Here is a 16294-nt window from a genome sequence, read left to right as displayed (position 1 = left end):
TCCATTTTAAGTTCACTTTTGTGAAGGCATGAGACTTGTTTTTCTTTCATGGAATTACTACTTATGCAACTTTGTCAAAAACCAGTTGAGAATATTTGTGTGGGTTTATTTTTCCATTCTCTCTATTAATCCACATGCCCATATCCTTGCCAGTACTATACAGTCTTCATTACTGTAGTAATAATACAATAGTACAAGAATACAACCATGTACTGCAATAGTCTTGAAATCAGGTAGACTGCTTGTTCCTCCTAGATTTTAAATAATTATTCTAATTCCTTTGACTTTGTGGGAGAAACCTGGTGGGAGGTAATTGGATCATGGGGGTGGCTTCCCCCATACTGTTCTGGTGATAGTGAGTGAGTTCTCATGAGATCTGACGGTTTTATAAGTGTTTGGCAAGTTCCTCTTTTGCTCATCGTTCTTTCTCCTGCTGTCATGTAAAGAAGGTCCTTGCTTCCCATTTCCCTTCTGCCATGATTTTAAGTTTTCTGCAGCCTCCTCAGCTGTGTGAAACTGTCACTCAATTAAACCTATTTCCTTTATAAATTACCCAGTCTCGCCCAACACAGGGGCTCATGCCAGTAATCCCAGCACTTTGGGAGGCTGAGGCGGGCGGATCATGAGTTCAGGAGTTCCAGACAAGCCTGACCAATATGGTGAAACCCCGTCTGTACTAAAAATACAAAAATTAGTCGGGTGTGGTGGCCTGCACCTGTAGTCCCATCTACTCAGGAGACTGATGCAGAAGAGTAGCTTGAACCCAGGAGGCAGAGGTTGAAAGCACGCCACTGCACTCCAGCCTGGGCGACAGAGCAAGACTCCATCTAAAGAAAAAACAAAATTACCCAGTCTCGGATAGTGTTGTCATAGCAGTGTGAAAACGGATTAATACACATTCTGTCTTTTTCATGATGTACAGTGTTAGCTGTTCTCTATTCCTATTTTTCTGAGACTTTTTCTCATGAGTAGCTATTGAAGTTTGACAAATGCTTTTTCTACTTTGATATGATCGTGTGATTTTATTTTTTAGCCTGTTAATGTGATGGATTGTTGCGAGAAGTCAGGGACCCCAAACAGGCACCAGGTGAAGCTGCAGCAGAGGAACATAAATTGTGAAGATTTCAGGGACATTTAATAGATCCCAAAATTAATACTTTTGTAATTTCTTATGCCTGTCTTTACTGCAGTCTCTGAACATAAATTATGAAGATTTCATGGACATTTATCACTTCCTCAATCAATACTCTTATAACTTCCTATGCCTGTCTTTAATCTCTTAATCTCATCATCTTCATAAACTAAGGATGTATGTCGCCTCCAGCCCCTGCGATGATTGTGTTAACTGTACAAATTGTTTGTAAAACATGTGTGTTTGAACAATATGAAATCTGATTGTAAAACATGGGTGTTTGAACAATATGAAATCAGGGCACCCTGAAAAAGAACAGAATAACAGCAATTTTCTAGGAAAAAGGAAAGATAACCATAAGGTCTGACTGCCTGCAGGGTTGGGGAGAATGCAGCCATATTTTTCTTCTTGCAGGGAGCCTATAGACAGACGTGTGAGTATGAGAAATATCACTGAATTCTTTTCCCAGCGAGGAATATTAATAATTGATAATTCTGTGGAAGGAATGCATTCCCAGGAGTAGGCCTATAGATGACCGCTCTGGGAGTGTCTGTCTTATGTGGTTGAGAGAAGGGATGAAATATGCCCTGGTCTCCTTCAGTGCCCTCAGGCTTACTAGGATTGGGAAATTCTAGCCTGGTAAATTCCAGTCAGACTTGTTGTCTGCTCTCAAACCCTGTTTCCTATTAAGATGTTTATCAAGACAATGCATGCCCAGTGGGACATGGACCCTCATGGGTAGTTCTAATTTCTCCCTTGTCTTGTGATCCTGCTCTGCCCTTTTGCCTTGTGATCTTTTATTGCCCTTTGAAGTATGTGATCCCTGTGATCCACTCCCTATTTTTACACCCCTCCCCTTTTGAAATCCCTAATAAAAACTTGCTTGTTTTGTGGCTCAGGTGGACATCACGGAACCTGCCGATATGTGATGTCACCCCCGGAGACCCAGCAGTAAAATTTCTCTCTTTGTACTTTTTCTCTTTATTTCTCAGACAGGCCGACACTTAGGGAAAATAGAAAATAACCTAAATTGAAATATTGGGGGCTGGTTCCCCTGATAGTGGATTGCAGTGATTGTTTCTAAATTTACCTAGTCTTACATCTCTGGAATAAACCCCACTTGGTCATGGTGTATAATGCTTCTTATATATTGCTGAATTCCATTTGATAATATTTTGGTAAGTATTTATGCAATACTCATTGTTTTGTACCGTATTTACCTGGTTTTGGCATCAGGATGCTATTACCTTCATAAATAAATGGAAAGTTTTCTGTCCTCTTCTGTTTTTTTCAGAATAGATTGTGTAGATCTTGTTTTGATTCTTTAGGCACTTCTTTTTTTTTTTTTTTTTTGAGATGGAGTCTCGCTCTGTCGCCCAGGCTGGAGTGCAGTGGCATGATCTTGGCTCACTGCAAGCTCTGCCTACTGGGCTCACGCCATTCTCCTGCCCCAGTCTCCCGAGTAGCTGGGACTACAGGTGCCCACCACTATGCCCCGCTAATTTTTTGTATTTTTAGTAGAGACGGGGTTTCACCATGTTAGCCAGGATGGTCTCGATCTCCTGACCTTGTGATCTGCCCGACTCGGCCTCCCAAAATGCTGGGATTACAGGCATGAGCCACTGTGCCCAGCCAGATTCCTGATTTTTTTTAAATTTATGTTACAAATGAATTCCCTTAATAGTTACAGGGTTATAAAAAATGTATTGCATATTGAGTTAGTTTTCTTAATTTGTGTTTTTCAAGGAATTAATGTATCTCATCTAAATTTTCAAATTTGTGTGTAAAGAGTTATTCATAGTGAGGCAGAAATTTAAAAATAAATATGCATTCATTCACTCCAAGAAAAGTAACAGGCAAGCAAAGGTTAAAAAGAAAAGAAACAAGTTTTCCTCTGCTTAGCAGCTCATTTCAAGGACAGTTATAACACTGTCCGAAAAGCCAAGGCCAAAGGAATGAGTTCCAGACACATGCAACCCCCGTCCTGCCCCCCAAGAGCAAGGTTGAAGGGAAAAAAAATAGAGAAAGACAAATTTCTTTACTGTTACTCCTTTCCCTGGCTTCTTAAGCATAACTATGTTTTACAAATGTCTGTATTTAGCCAGTTCTTGTTTTTCTTTTGACGCAGCTGCAAGGCCACAAGTTACACACTGTATGATTAACTGCCTTTGTTTTGCTTATAAAAACTCCCTCTCTGTCTTTGTTCAATGTTCAGCTTTTTTTGTTTGTTTTGTTTTGAGACAGAGTCTCCCTCTGTCAGCCAGGCTGGGGTGGTATGATCCCAGGCAGTGGCATGATCTCGGCTCACTGCCACCTCTGCCTCCTGGGCTTAAGCAATTCTACCTCAGCCTCCCGAGTAGCTGGGATTACAGGTGTGTGCCACCATGCCCAGCTAACTTTTGTATTTTTAGTAGTGATGGGGTTTCACCATATTGGCCAGGCTGGTCTCGAACTCCTGACCTCAGGTAATCTGCCCTCCTTGGCCTCTCCCAAAGTGCTAGGATTACAGGCGTGAGCCACCAGGCCCAGCCAGTGCTCAGCTTTCTGGATGTGAATCCACTGAGCGGGTTCGTACCTTAAAATAAAGATCCTACTCTTCTCTCATATCAGCCTCTCCATTCCTCAGTTTACCATAACAATAGTATTCTCTTATCCTAATATTATTTTTATATATTAGGATATAATATATCATACTACATATGATATATAAAATATTATATTAATAATATATTATGTTAATATTATATAATAAATAACACAATTATAAATATTTACTTATTAACAATTTATATTATATATTATTTATTTATATTATTAGGATATAATATATCCTTATATATTATTAGGATATAATATATATTTTATATATATATATATATTCCTAATAATCTTGAGGATGCTTTTCCTTCCTCATTTTTTAACCCTAGCTTGCCTCTTCCCTTTCCCTGACAGCTGGTGCTTGGCTCCTCTTCACCTTCTCTCCCGTTTATTTCTAAATGAACTTTTCACAAAAGTGCAGGGCATTCCTAGTATAGTTTATGTACATTTTAAGCACTATGTTGAGATTCAGATGTAGCTGCTATTTTAATTTCCACATCATTTTCCATTTTTTTTCCTTCTCCACATGCTCGACTTTAAACATTTCTGCAGCATAGGCTGAGTCTGGGCCCAACTGGGGAGAGATGTGAGGCCAGATAAACCTAGAGTAGAGAAATGTTGTTTCCTGCCTGGGAAGCCTCTGACCTTACAAAGGGGAGAAAAAGGTCTGCGACAGAGTTTCGCTCTTGTTGCCCAGGCTGGAGTGAAACCGGGCTATCTCGGCCCATTGCAACCTCCACCTCCTGGTTCAAGCGATTCTCCTGCCTCAGCCTCCTGAGCAGCTGGAATTACAGGCACCCACCACCACGCCCAGGTAATTGTTTCTTAAATGCTGGTATTATAGGCGTGAGCCCCCGCACCCAGCTAAGTTTTTCAAAGGAAATCATCCAAAATCATATCCTTTTGACATCAGCAGTATCTATAGTGATATCCCCTTTTTATTCCTGATATTGGTAACTTGTGTCATCTCTCTTCCTAAAATTTCTCAGTTTTACTGGAGGTCTTCCTTTATTTATCTTCTAAAGGAACTAGCTTTTTGTTTGCTTTTCTTTTTTTGTGTGTGTTCAGCTTCATTGAAGTTTGCTCTTATTTTTATTGTTATCTTTTGTCTATTTGCTTTGGGTTTATTTTGCTTTTTTCCCACCTGGGCTCTTCAAGTAAGAGCTTGAGACTCTTTTGTTTTTCTAATGTATGCAGTTAGTGGTATACATTTCTCTCTCAGTGTTTTTATTTAGGTTATCTTGAAAATTTTGATATGTTGTGCTTTCATTTTTATTCAGGTTAATTTATTTTTTGATATCTACTAAGACTTTCTCTTTGTCCTGTGTAATATTTAGTAGTGTGTTGTTCAATTTCCAAGTTTTGGATATTTCTCTGTTGTCTTTCTGTGATTGACCTTTACTTTGATTTCACTGTGGTCAGGGATCATACCATATGAATTAATTCTTTTAAATTTGAGGTTTGTTTTATGGCCCAGGATATGTTCTATCTTGACCTGTGTTCTGTGTGTTCTGCTTTTCTTGTGTGGACTCTCCGTTAAATGTTGACTGAATTCTGTTAGCTGAAGATGATTTTGAGTTCTTCAATATCTTTGCCGATTCTCTGTTATTTCTTCCACCAATTATTATGAGAGATGTGTTGAAGTCTCTAATGTAATTGTGGATTTGTCTATTTTTTTAAAATTCTTTTTTTCTTTACATATTTTGCAACTCTCCTTGGTTTATACATATTTAGGATTGTTATGTCTTCTTGGTGGATATTTAAATTTTTTTCTTTGTTCTAAAGTTTATTTTAGGCCAGACGTGGTAGCTCACACCTGTAATCCCACCACTGTGGGATGCTGAGGCAGGTAGATCACCTGAGGTCAGGAGTTCGAGACCAGCCTGGCCAACATGGCGAAACCGTGTCTCTACTAAAAATACAAAAATTAGCCAGTCGTGGTGGCACATGCCTGTAATTTCAGCTCACTTGGGAGGCTGAGGCAAGAGAATCACTGGAACCCTGGAGGCAGAGGTTGCAGTGAGCAGAGATCATGCCATTGTACTCTAGCCTGAGTGACAAGAATGAAACTCTATCTAAAAAAATAAGTAAATAGATAAATAAACAAAGTTCATATTATATTAATATACTCACTTTTGCTTTCTTTTAATTAGCTTTTAAATGGTATACATTTTTATACTCTTAATTTCAAACTGTCTGTAAAATTATATTTGAAATAAGTTTCTTGTAGACAGCATTTAGTTGGATTATATTTTCTAATCTACTCTGTTAATCTCTGTCTTTTAATTGGTACCTTTAGACCATTTACATTGAATGTAATTTTTGATATGTTAGGGCTTAAATCTAGCAGTTTGTTTTCTATTTGTACCCTGTTACTACCATATATATATGTATGTATGTATGTATTAAAGCCTTCTTTATGGACTACTTGTATACTTCTTAGCATTTCATTGCCATTTATCTGTAGTGTTTTTTTGTGTGTGTGGGTTTTTTTTTCTCCTGCCTCAGCCTACCAAGTAGATGGGATTGCAGTCATGTGCCACCATGCCCAGCTAATTTTTGTAGTTTTAGTAGAGACAGGGCTTCGCCATGTTGGCCAGGCTGGTCTCGAATTCTTGACCTCAGGTGATCCCCCTTGGCCTCCCAAAGTGTTGGCATTACAGGCATGAGACGCCGTGCCCAGCCTATCTGTAGTGTTTTTAAATGATCTCTTTATGTAACTCTTTTTTTTTTTTTTTTGAGACGGAGTCTCGCTCTGTCGCCCAGGCTGGAGTGCAGTGGCTCAATCTCGGCTCACTGCAAGCTCCACCTCCCGGGTTCACGCCATTCTCCTGCCTGAGCCTCTCCGAGTAGCTGCGACTACAGGCGCCCGCCACCACACCCGGCTAATTTTTTTGTATTTTTAGTAGAGACGGGGTTTCACCGTGGTCTCGATCTCCCGACCTCGTGATCCGCCCACCTCGGCCTCCCAAAGTGCTGGGATTACAAGCGAGAGCCACCGCGCTCAGCCGGATATGTAACTCTTTTAGTGATTTTTCTAAGTATTACATGATATTTATTTAATTTATCACTGTGTACTGGTGTCATTATTTTATCAAAGTGACGTGTGTCACTTTTACCTCCCTTTTTGTCACTTTTCCTCTCCCACTTGTAATATAATTGTCTTAAATTGTTTCTTCTACATACATTTAGAACCACACTGGACCATGTTATACTTTTTTTTTTTTTTTTTTGAGACAGTGTCTCACTCTGTTGCCCAGGCCTGAGTGTAGTGGCATGATCTTGGCTCACTGCAACCTCCGTCTCCCAGGTTTAAGTGATTCTCCTGCCTCAGCCTCCCGAGCAGCTGGGACTACAGGCATGTGCCACCACACCTGGCTAACTTTTTGTATTTTTAGTAGAGACCAGGTTTCACCATGTTAGCCAGGCTGGTCTTGATCTCCTCACCTTGTGATCTGCCTGTCTTGGCCTCCCAAAGTGGTAAGATTACAGGCATGAACAACCACACCTGGTCATGTTACACTTTTTGCTTCAACTGTTAAATATAATTTAGAAGGCTCAAGAGAAAAAGGAAAATTTATTGTTTTTATCCATTTTTTTATTGCTTACCATGTTCTTTCTTCTTTCCTGTTGTCAATGATTTCTTCTTTTATCATTTCTTTTCTGTCTGGAGAAATTTAGCTATTTTTTAAAGGATAATTCTGCTAGCAGCTAATTATCTTAATTTTCTTTGCTCTGAAAATGTCTTGATTTCTTCTTCAGTTCTAAAGGATATTTTCTCTGGATATAGAATTCAGAATTAACAATTCTTTTCTTTCCATCCTTGAAAACTGTTGTGCCACTCTTTCTGACCTCTGTGATTTCTGATAAGATACCCACTGTTAGGCAAATTGGTTTTCTTTATAGGTAAGGTGTTTTGTCTCTTTTGTTGCTTTCAATATCTCTTTATCTGTTTTTAGAGTTTAGAAATTTTGATTGATTTTGTTTTCAGTCAACCGTTGAAGGAGATTCTTCTCTAAAAAGTACATAAAAATGCAAATCTCCAGGTCAATAATCTCTAAAATAGTTTAGATTTCTGTATTCTGGTGTTTGGAAAACAAGTTCACTAAGGCAATCCCTTAGGGCTGGTAATTTCATGATGTAAATCATTCCACATTTGTAAAGCATAAAGTAGCAAAGTTTTAGTCACTGCACAAACAAGTATCTGAACCTCTTCCTGTGCTTAATTGGTATAAACTATCTAGGCCAGCAGTGCCCCACCTTTTTGGCACCAGAGACCTTTTCATGAAAGACAATTTTTTACATGGATGAGGGAGCGGGGGCTGGGGGGATGATTCAAGCACATTAGATTTATTGTGCACTTTATTTATATTATTATTACATTATAATATATAATGAAATAAGTATCCAACTCACCATAATGTAGAATCACTGGAAGCCTTGAGTTTGTTTTCCTGCAACTAGACAGTCCCATCTGGCAGTGATAGAAAACAGCGACAGATCATCAAGCATTAGATTCTCATAAGGAGCCCACAATCTAGATCCCTTTCATGGGTAGTTCACAATAGGGTTTGGGCTTCTATGAGAATCTGATGCCTCCACTTACCTGGGAGGCAGGGGAGCTCAGGTGGTCATAAGAGCTATGGGGAGTTGGTGTATAAGTACAGATGAAGCTTCGCTGGCTCTCCTGCCATGCTGCCTGGTACCTGGTCTGTGTATTGGAGGTTGGGGACTCCTGATCTAGAGTAAAATAGATAAAGAGTTCACCTGAACAGGGAGTTTAACCCTGGACCCTCAGAGTAAAAGTCTGATGCTCTACCAACTGAGCTATCTAGCTACTCGCTCACCTTTTTCCACAGAGTATCTAATCTAGATTCCTTCATTTGTTCCATTCATTTTATGTTTCATGTTGTAATTCGTAAATCACGTTACTTGAATTCTCCTCATTTCAAAGACCCTGTTTAAGAGAGACATTATAATCGCTAGGAATATTTTCCTTTTCAAACATCTCCTTTCTGTAGATTTTCGTAACCTGAGATGGGGCGTCTTCTACGTAAAGCACTGCGGAGTTGCTAGATACAGAGGGTTTCATTCTCGCCAATTAGCTGCAACCTAAACTTCTGGAGGCAATAGTGGAGCTGCTTTTGTTCGTATCCCTCAGTATTATCTTCTAGGTCTTTCTTGTAGGCTTTGCAGGCAGAGGGGAAGAGAGACGAAGGAGGAAGAATTTGAAGATGCAAGAGAACATTCCATAATGAACCCCTTTCTGTTGGTAGACGAAACTGCCAGCCAGGTATCACGTTGGCAAGTGGACCTCAGACCCGCGGTCTGGCTGGCCAGAGAGAGAAAACCGCGTGTCTTTTGGTTTAGCTTTCAGTGCCACTTTTGCTGGTCACAGTCTGAAGGTTTTAGAAATAGTGATGTTAAACACAGCAGGCCTTTTTCTGCCAGATATTCGTTCTCCAAACAACAATAGACAAAGGCAGTAATTAATAATGGATCTTTTCTTTTTTCCTTGTTTTATTTTTAAATATATTTTTTCTTCATCTATGGATCTTTTTAAAATTTTTAACTTTTATGGGTGCATAGTATATATATATGTTTATGTGTGTGTATATATATATATATATATATATGATACATGGGATATTTTAATGCAGGCATACAATGTGTAATAATCATATTAGGAAAAACGAAGCACCCATCACCTCAACACCTTACCATTTTCTTCTTCTTCTTCTTCTTCTTCTTCTTCTTCTTCTTCTTCTTCTTCTTCTTCTTCTTCTTCTTCTTCTTCTTCTTCCTCTTCTTCTTCTTTCTTCTTCTTCTTTCTTCTTCTTCTTCTTTCTTCTTCTTCTTCTCCTCCTCCTCCTCCTCCTCTTCCTCCTCCTTCTCCTTCTCCTTCTCCTTCTTCTTCTTCTGCTTCTCCTTTTTTTTTTTTTTTTGAGGCAGTGTCTCGCTCTGTCACCCAGGCTGGAGAGCAGTGGCACGATCTCGGCTCACTGCAAGCTCCACCTCCCAGGTTCATGCCATTCTCCTGCCCCAGCCACCCAAGTAGCTGGGACTACAGGTGCCCACCACCACACCTGGCTAATTTTTTTTTATTTTTAGTAGAGATGGGGTTTCACCATGTTAGCCAGGATGGTCTCAATCTCCAGACCTCGTGATCTGCCTGCCTCAGCCTCCCAAAGAGCTGGGATTACAGGTGTGAGCCACCGAGCCCCACCAACACCTTATCATTTCTTTGTGTTACAGACATTCCAGTTATAATCTTTAAGTTATTTTTAAAGGTACAATAACTTTTTGTTGACTGTAATCACCCTGTTATGCTATCAAATGGTAGATCTTATTCAGGATAACTCTATTTTTGTATCCATTAACCATCTCACTGCCCCCTCCAACGCCCTTTCCATCTCTGGTAACCATCCTTCTACTCTCTGTCTCCATGAGTTCAATTGTTTTATTTTTGGCTTCCACAAATGAGAGAGAATATGTGAAGTTTTACTTTCTGTGCATGTCCTTAACATACATAGACTTTTACATAACATAATATCCTCTAGTTTGTGGAGGAAAAGTTACATATTAAATTTGAACTCAGTTGAACATGGACACAAACAATGGTCACCAAATCCTGGAACATGTTGTATGAGCCCCTTGAGGTGTTCATCCAGTGCTGTTGCGGAGAAATCTCTATTTCAATCTATTCCTATATGTTAGTTATTGAAAAACAACAGACAATTGCAAAAAAAGCTGACCTTTTCATGTTCCTTAAGCCCAGTCTCGAAGGGCCCTCGTGACTGGGCCTCATGCCAAACAACTTGTTACAAAAAGAGCTAGGGTCCCAGACCGCACCAAAGCTTCATGAGACCTCTCTTCCTCTGTGCACAGACAAGTGGCCGACTCTGGAACCCGGGCTGTTTCTTCCCGGTCTGGTGATGAATCTTTCATAGTCTGGTGAGTGTGTGTGTATATATATATATATATATATATATATATATATATATATATATGTATGTATATTTCCCTTCTCCCATTCCCATTGCAATTTGCTTATTATATCATTTGTTTATTATATCTGCATTGCCATTTACGTGGGATAAACTTTATTTACCCTTAAAGGTATTGTGTGTGTGTCTTTTCTTCTCCCCCCTCGTGTTTCCCGCACAGAACATAGTTCCATCCACTTTGCAAATGACCAGATCTCATTCTTTTCATGTCTGAGTAGTACCCTCTTGTTGGTACATATCACATTTACTTTATTCATTTATCTGTTGATGGGCACTTAGGATGATTCCCAATCTTGGCTATTGTGAATAGTGCTGCAATAAAGATGAGAGTGTAGATATCTTTTTGATATAAAAATTTCCTTTCTTTTGGGTACATGCCTAGCAAGGGCATTGCTGGAATATGTGGTAATATTTTTATTTTTCTGAGGAACCTCCATACTGTTCTCCACAGCGGTTGTACTAATATACATTCCCACCAAGAATGTACTGGGGTTCCCCTTTCTCCATATCCTTGCCTGTCTTTTGGATGAAAGTCATTTTAACTTGGGTGAAATAATATTTCATTTTAGTTTTGATTTGCATTTATTTGATGATCAATGGTGTTGAGCACCTTTTCATACATCTATTTGCCATTTGTATGTCTTCTTTTAAAAGACACATAGACAAAAGAATTGCAAATAGATTTATGAGTAGAAAACCTTTATTTGCTGAGTTTTCTTTAGCCTTTCCTTTCACAGTAGCCCCCATCCCCAACACACACACACACACACACACACACACACGTCAGGTTAATAACCAGACCATAAGGGGCTGCAAACCTTAGTTCTTTCTGTGTGTGAGAGTGAACGTTTGTTGTACACTGGATCACACCTCACAGGAAATGCTGAGTTTTCCAAATTCTAAAGTTAAGAAGATTATTAGGGTCATGCATTACGGGTTTTTGTAAAATGGCTAAAGTAGCTACGTTCGGAGATTCTTTGTCTAAAAGTCTAATACATCCCCAAATTTGATTCAGGGCTTGGCAGGTTGTCTGGTTTTATCTAAATAAATAAATAAATGCTATTTTTTTCAAAGCTCAATTATAGAAGCCTTTATCGACAGACACCCTCCTCCATCCATTTCCTCAGTGAAATTATCTAGACAGACTGATATAGAGAGATTAAGAACGTCATGCTTTCAAATCTCTCTTGGATTCCTCACAAAATACTTTTGTAAGAAATATTTAAAATGTTTAAAGGAATCTTGCCTGGAACACTTCAGATAAAAATCAAAAGTCACCAGAGAAAATATTGAAAGGCTTTGGAGAGGAAATGGTATCACTGGTATAAACAAACATTTTATACAATTTAATAGCTTCTTAGTATTATTCTTTCAAATCTCAGTGCCAATCCTTTTTAGCATCCTCCTGAAGAAAGAAATTTCAGGCTACTTTGGACATACTTTGTATGGGGTAGCCCTGCTCTGCAAAGAGCGGGTAAAAATAAATAAATAAATATAACAATAAATAAATAAATTTCGATGGTTTTGCTCAGTCTGCCAACCTTACTAACTGTGCCAACTTTACTAACTGCTGTCTATGTCTGCCAGTTAACTTTTGCTCCTCCAGACTGAACAAAAAATGCCCGTTTATTTAAATTTTTTAGATTTTGAGATTTTGTATTGCTATTCTTTGGGCACAAAATCCACTAGTGAGCAGGTGAGGAACCAAAACTGAGAACAATCTCAAAACACCTGAATAAGTTTGAGTCTGTTGGAACAAAAGTCCTGATAGGGCATCTTGCCCAAAGTGGAGTTGGATTCTTCAGCATTGATTAGAGCAATTAGCCTCCCCAAACTGGATCACACCAGAAACCATTATTCAATCTAATGCTCCTCATAGGACGCTTTCTGAGAAAGAAACTGACCTACCTAAATCAGTTTCATAGGGAACAGCCGAAGACATTTCCTTTGTCTATGCAGACCCATCTAGTCCGGCCCCAGAACTAGAGTTCGGTGGTCCCAAACATGGGTCTTTACTTGATAAATTAGTGTACATAGGATATACCATCCAAAATATGGCCTAAAACAATTCTTGAGTTTTGACTGGAGAAAGCTGGAGAAAATGGTGTACAAAGGATCCAGGAGAAGTTTAGGGCTGAGAGATGCATCCCTCTGTGAAAAGGAGATAGGACTGGGCACTGGAAAAGTGAAATAGTTTCTTCCCAATAACTCGTCATTTCCACGAAGCCAAGATGATGCGAAAACTGGGGGAATCTTCAATTGGTTTACTTTACAAACTTGTTTTTTTTTTAAATCTTTGCTACCCTATCAATACACGGGACATAGCTGGGGAAAGGGTGGCAAAAAATCACCCTGGATGGTTTGTGGATCAATCCGAAGGTGAACTTAGAGCAAGCAACCTTTAGGCAAAATACCTGGGGCTTTTCTGACAAGGAGGAGCTTTTTTTAATTATTATTTCAACTTTTATTTTAGATTCAGGTAGTACAGTGCAGGTTTGGGACAAGGGTGTATTGTGTGTTGCTGATGTCTGGGGTACGATTGAACCTGTCACCCAGGTGTTGAGCATAATACCCAACAGGCAGTTTTTCAATCCTAGCCCCCCTCCCTACCTCCCACCTCTTACTGTCTCCAGTGTTTTTTGTCCCGGGGGAGCTCTTGTTTGAGCTTACAGGCTTTTCTCCCTGGGGGAAGCACCATCGTATCTTTAAGATGGAAAAGGTCAAAATATATCAAACAACGATGCTCCCTCTTATGCTGTCATGTCCACTCCTTCATTGCAGACTTGAGTTCTTGGCTCATATTTCTGTACCCGAACTTCCATCATCGTTATTATGGTAATCAATTTACGGTACCATCAATTTATGATACCATCAATTTATGGTAACTTAGAGAAGAGAGCCTTCAAAGAAGGCAAAGGTGTCACTTTTGATCATCTCGCAGTTTATAATTCTAAAGAATTGCTATTAGGAATTTTAGATGGAGTTTTACTCCTCCTGGGTGCCTCCTCCCCCGCCTCTCCCTGCCCCTCTTCAAGTTGTTAAATCTCCAATTACGAAGTTAAAGTTTTGAAAACAGAAACTCATCGTTTCCTCACTGCAATTCTGTATTCATGTTTGAAAACCAGCATTTGTGTGTGTGGCCAGTGTGGCCTAATGGATAAGGCGTCTGATTCCAGATCAGAAGAGTAAGAGTTTGAGTCCCCTCGTGGTCGTGTCCTTGCTCTATTGTCAGGAAACATCTTCACTTTCTGCATGTTTCCTTGAGCTTTCTACAAGCTGGTTAAAAAAAAAAGCCTTTGGAAACTTGAAATGAAGAGAATGTTGACAAAAAGCAAGAACCCAACCCAGTGAGCAACCTGTGTACTGACTATTAAAGTGCACTTTGTCCCTGGCATAAGTACTACCGGAGGCATTCATAATTTGGAATGGGCTTGGTTTTTCCAATTTATGGTCTTGTCCTACCTGTTTCATGAATTTAACAAACACACATAAAAGTACCTTTTTTTTTTTTCTTTTAGACAGAGTCTTGCTCTGTCACTCAGGCCGGAGTGCAGTGGCACGATTTCGGCTCACTGAAAACTTGGCCTCTTGGGGTCAAGCAATTCTCCTGCCTCAGCCTCCCAAGTAGCTGGGATTACAGGCGCCCGCCGTAACAACCGGTTAATTTTTGTATTTTTTTTTAGTAGAGACGGGATTTCATCATATTGGCCCGATTGGTCTCAAACTCCTGACTTCAGGTGATCCGCCCACCTCGGCCTCCCAAAGTGCTGGGATTACAGGCCTGAACCACCGTGCCTGGCATTTTTTTTTTTTTGAGTCTCTGTCTCTCAGGCTGGAGTGCAGTGGCACAATCTCTGCTCACCGCAATCTCCGCCTCCTGGGTTCAAGCGATTCTCCTACCTCAGCATCCCGAGTAGCTAGGATTACAGGTGCAGGCCATCATGCCCGGCTAATTTTTGTATTTTTAGTAGAGAAGGGGTTTCACCATGTTGGTGAGGCTGGTCTCGAACTCCTGACCTCAAGTGGTCTGCCCTCCTTGACGTCCCAAAGTGCTGGGATTACAGGCGTGAGCCACCGCACCTGGCAGAAAAGTACCATCTTAATAGTAAGGACTCTCATAATAGTAGGAGTATTAGGTGCAGGGTATATGGGAACTCTAATATCTTCTAAATTTTTCTGTAAGTCTAAGACTGTTTGACAATTATACTCTATTTATAAAATAAAAATGATTTTTTTAAAAGATACAGTCATGTATTTAAAAAAACTTAGAGCAAAGGTTTTGCCCTAGAAAGCAAATGCAACTCTAACAGGGTTCTTGTACTGGTTAATATCCACGCTAAAGATGATGACTTACAGGGCCTATGCCATTTTCTCTGATTTCTACGATTTCCTTATTACTCTCACACAATCTTAAATAAAACGGTAAACAGAAAAATAAAATCGTTCCAGACCTTGGTTAATAAAAGCAGAAACAAGGAGGAGTACAAGGAGGAGAAGGTGAAGGAGAAAGAGAAGAAGAAAAAGAGGAAGAAATCACAATCAACGAGAGTATATTACCAAGAAAAGGAAGTTTCTATCCAAAACTTTTTTGGGCTCTCAAAACTCCAGAGTCAAACCTTGTTAATAAATTTCCACAAAAATCTGAAGGTCACAAATCCAAATCCTAGTAGGAAAAACTTTCACCAGAATGTAGTGATAAAGGCTCATTTACAACAACCTGGAACTCATGTGGTTGGGACACTCACTCAAGCTCATGGTTTTGAAGGATGTCCAGAATTAAAAAAACAAGTACTCAAAGAATGCACTATTATCACAGTAAGAGTGTGGCAACCCTATCAGCAAAATGAGCCAGGGCCCTCTAAGAAATCTCACAGGACCCATATATTGCTGAGGAAAAGTGGCATTTACTCACATCTGAGAAAACAAAACTGAATGTATGTCTTGCTTGAGCAGGGTGAACTACAAACAGAAATGCGGTCTCTTGGCAAACAAACAAAACAAGAAACAAAACAAAAAGACAGATATGCATAGGAGTTTAATTCTGAAGTGAAATTAAATTCACATAAATCAGCCTTTTGGGTGGTACAAAGTAGAGACGGGTGTGAACTGTTCCTAGATTGACATACAAACAAAGCTCTTTTTTTTTTTTTGAAATGTCTCACTCTGTCGCCCAGGCTGGAGTGCAATGGTGCAAACTGTGATCTCAGCTCACTGCAAGCTCTGCCTCCTGGATTCAAGCAATTCTCCTACTTAGCCTCCTGAGTAGCTAGGACTACAGGTGCGTGCCACCACACCCAGCTAATTTTTTTGTAATTTTAATAGAGACGGAGTTTCACCATGTTGGCCAGGATGTTCTCGATCTCCTGACTTTGTGATCCTCCCACCTCGGCCTCCCAAAGTGCTGGGATTGCAGGCATGAGCCACCGTGCCTGGCCTTACAAATCTTTCACTTAGGAACTACTGAGTTAAGATAAATGTGGGTGCTAAATTCCAATTTGGCCTGGGCACGGTGGCTCACCCCTGTAATCCCAGCATTTTGGGAGGCCGAGATGGGTGG

At 39.8% G+C, this 16294-nt stretch overlaps 1 protein-coding gene and 1 non-coding gene across 2 annotated transcripts in view; one reads left to right on the top strand and one right to left on the bottom strand.

Moving 5' to 3' along the window:
• The window catches only part of LOC129481632 (septin-7-like), a gene marked incomplete at its 3' end in the record, with an annotated part of 93936 nt that overhangs the window by 50534 nt on the left and 27108 nt on the right, over window positions 1–16294 (top strand).
• TRNAK-UUU (transfer RNA lysine (anticodon UUU)) lies at window positions 8495–8567 on the bottom strand. Its single transcript has one exon. It is a non-coding gene; the product is annotated as a tRNA-Lys (tRNA).

Source organism: Symphalangus syndactylus, chromosome 5, assembly GCF_028878055.3.
Source record: "Symphalangus syndactylus isolate Jambi chromosome 5, NHGRI_mSymSyn1-v2.1_pri, whole genome shotgun sequence".
NCBI lineage: Eukaryota > Metazoa > Chordata > Mammalia > Primates > Hylobatidae > Symphalangus > Symphalangus syndactylus.
Note: the sequence above shows the minus strand (reverse complement) of the source record. Positions and strands in the feature narration are given on the sequence as shown.